At 36.4% G+C, this 3,619-nt stretch overlaps 1 protein-coding gene across 1 annotated transcript in view; it reads right to left on the bottom strand.

Annotated features, from left to right (window-relative positions):
• Positions 1-3,483, bottom strand: part of LOC106875565 (fibrillin-1) — a 48,831-nt gene extending 45,348 nt beyond the window's left edge. Inside the window, exon 1 of the mRNA XM_014923772.2 lies at positions 3,286-3,483. The gene's annotated coding sequence lies outside the window, so the exon portion shown is untranslated. The remainder of the gene's footprint in view (positions 1-3,285) is intronic.
• Between the last annotated feature and the right edge of the window lie 136 nt (positions 3,484-3,619).

The raw sequence follows: 3,619 nt of genomic DNA, 5'->3' as shown, positions 1-3,619 counted from the left end.
ATTCTAGAGTTAGGGTTAGGGTTAGGGTTAACAGTCTAGTTAGGGTTAGGGGATTAATACGATATACACCGTTACAGCGCTAACTGTTTTCAACTGAATAGACGTCAGTGATTAGTAGAAATTATCGAAATAAGACAATTTTTTACATGAAATAAATTCGAATACAAAAATATTTTTCTGTTCTATAACACAAAATAGATAAGTATACGAAGTTTGAAAGTCTTTCGGTACCAAAAATACTACATAAAACATAAATGAAAACTGGCGCCCCCGTTTTAAAATAGATCCGATAACCAAATAAAGTTTGTATTGGATAATGTAGTGTTACTTGTGGTGTAGCTGGGTTTCTGGCTGTATCTTCCTTAAATTTAACATACGTCTGATAACAGTAAACAACCCAGTAGTCTAATACCTTTAAAAAGATGGTATGGTCACGGTTGAAACGCAGGGTTGACGTGGGAATAAACAACTGAAAGGTAAATGTGTACAAAACATATAGTGTCCACCATGAACTGTGCTCACCAATTTGTTCCCAACCAAACTATAAAGAACATATGTTGCAATACAAACGATTACACAGCACAATTGGGTCTCATTCAGTTGCTCTTTCTGTCTATGATTGTCCAAGTTTGTAGGACGAGCGAGGTTACTTCCCTTAAATATCTTGTAGTTCGTATCGGACTGGGGAATACAACGAAGTCATGCAAGCAGTAAAAAACACTTGCTAAATCTCCTTTAAATCAAACCCAACTGCCTTAAAAATGGGAATAATATAACGGACAAGGAAGTCATAGATACACATTGAATAACGCAGCCTCAAACAAAGACAGGATGGCTATGATGAAATCATCTTTTTAAAACTGTTTCTGGGGGGGGGGGGAACATAAGTCTTAGTTTTTTATTAAAATTCTATTCGCATCTAAAATTCTTTATAAGAATATTAAATCAACCTCGAATTTGAATTCGGTCAATAGAGAGTAAAACAATAAATGCCAAGAAACAGCAATTGTCGTGCTCTGGGTCCGTCTGGTATATTATGCTGTCTCCTAAGGTGGGTGGGTGACCTACAGCATCGTTTGTACGTCAAACAAAATGCTTAGTCGCAATACTTCCGACTGTTAACTTTCTGAATTCAAATGGTGTGGAGGTTGATTTTGCTTTTCTTCTTTACGTAGTTGATAAAATAAAGTGCACGTCAAATGATGGTATCGATGTAATCGACTAGCATCTCCATCCTCAAATTGCTGGCCTTTTGTCAAATTTTGAAAGGGAAAATTTTATACCGTCTCAAATAGGACTACCACAACCAGAATCTACTAGAATGCAAGAACAGACCAATGGAGAGAAGGTACAATATGTCCAGACTGTTACTTTGCTTCCCACGCATCAATCACTGTTACCTAGGTGTGCAGTGATGTCCACAGGCTGAGACCCGAAGACGGATGTATGGGGCCGTCTCGTTCTGACGATTACTAATTTGTCATTTAACACAAAGCGCGACGGGCCACGGACGTGGCCGTCAGGAACAGGTCCACAGGCTACGACCGTGGTCCAGATAGATGCATTTGGGCGTTTGTTGGGGTCTAATGTCACTCAAACGTTCCGATACCCGCAAGAATATAAGAGGACTAATAAGTTATACTAATGACTTTTCAAATGATGTAAAACTTGCCACCATTATATACTAAGAAGATATTTTAACTATTTTTTGTTTTTTATGTGTGCATGGTAGTCTCATTTTCATAAAATGTGCTCAGCAGTCCATGCTATGTAAGTGCAAACCCCGGCGCTTTATGGGTTAAGAATGGTCGATCAGAATAAATTCTGGATCTTTTCTGTTTGGCTTTCAATTTTCAATTCCTTCAGTTTTGTATGCTAATTATGGAAATGAAATTCATTTTGTCCTTAAATTAATAAATAGAATGTTATAGCTTTTAAAATTTTGGGTAATTGCCAGCTTCTAAATTCTTTTTTCTGACTGGGTTAAAATTATCAAACTTTAAATCTCTATAACATTTTTCTAATTTTTTCTCTTTCTGTAACATTGTAATATACATTACTTGTATATTATATGTATATACTAAATTTGAAAATGTTCACTTAATTCTAAAATTTCGAAAAGTGGAGCCATACAGAAAAGATCTTAAATTCTAGATCTTTCTTTTATCGATCCACAGAAGGATGAAAGAAAGTAGCTGTGGGTAGGATTTGAACTTAGAATATAAAGGGTTGAAACTTGTAGAGACTAGTGTAGCGATTTCCTTCATTCAGCCTAACTTCCAGTAACTTGAAATCGTATTTAGATTATCGAAAGGAAACGATGAAATCGAATTTCTAATTACTATGGGTAATTAGAAATCGATTTCAAGTCACCCGGTGTTAACTTCAAGTCTTTACACTTGTTCTGTCAAATCAATCGGCCAAAAAATAATTTTGTGGTGAACGGAAACGGAAGTACTTTCAAGATAGAAACATGTAAACAAAGATGGTGTCGCAAATAGAAACCCAAATATTAAATAATTTTAGTATCCCAATTTTATATCATAACAAATATATTCCCAAATATTAGTATTAATAGTAAGACATAAATAATTTACTATAATTTTACGTTAAAATAGGTAATGTCAACAGATTTATCACAATTCTTCATCAGTCAAGAAGTGAGTTCAAACTACTAGAAATAACAGCTATATCTACCCTCAAATTAGTAAAGAGACTAGTGTACCCAGAAGAAGTTGGTCACAGATAAACAAAAATATCTTTTTATACGGGATGGTCACCGTTTCAACTGATTTCAGTGGGAAATGGTTTTATTCGTGAAGTAAGAACAGAAGTTTTAAAAGCTTCGGACGCTTGTCCTGTTTTAGAGACAAAAAGATAAAGGTCCAGACCCCTAACTGACCAAGACTTTATTCCCCATTCACTAGATATGGGGTGGCCATTACCGTCTTAATGTATGAGTACACAGAGTAGTTTCTTGAGAGGTTTACGAGTCTAGGGGTCAATTACGTTCTATATACGTTGTGACTTACTATCAAGAAATAAATATTATAGGGCCCAATGCATTGTTTTACCCGGGGAGGGGCCTAAAATGCCGCTACGACGGCTCCTGAAGGGAGATGTCATATGTATTACAGTCGTACACTGGGACATGGTTACAGTTAAATATACGTATCCAAATATATATACACACGTGCATGTAGTGTCATGATACAAAACACAATATTCCTTGCAATAACAAACATTAAAAGATAATAACGTAAAAAAATATTTTGCTGAACGAACCTAGACAATAAACTTGAAGGTACACCCCGATATCTTCTTCTGGTGCTGCTACAAGCCATCTTACTTTCGTCTCTCTTCCGCTCTCTACACTGCGTGCGTATGTGTGTGCTCCGAATTCCTAGCAATTCTTTCTAAGCGATATGTAAATTTACTGTCAGTGATCGTTTAGCTCAGTAGTACAGAGCGCTCAGCTGGAATTTAAGAGGTACAGAGTTCAATTCACCGTAGCATCTTTTGCAGGCCACTTTAAAAAAAAAGTGCGGCGAGCTGACAGAATCATATGCACGCCGGGCAAAAATGCTTAGCGGGACTTCGTCCGTCTTCACGTCCCAAG

This window comes from Octopus bimaculoides, chromosome 24, assembly GCF_001194135.2.
Source record: "Octopus bimaculoides isolate UCB-OBI-ISO-001 chromosome 24, ASM119413v2, whole genome shotgun sequence".
Lineage (NCBI taxonomy): Eukaryota > Metazoa > Mollusca > Cephalopoda > Octopoda > Octopodidae > Octopus > Octopus bimaculoides.
The sequence above is the reverse complement of the archived record's forward strand: the minus strand, read 5'-3'. Positions and strand labels throughout refer to the sequence as shown.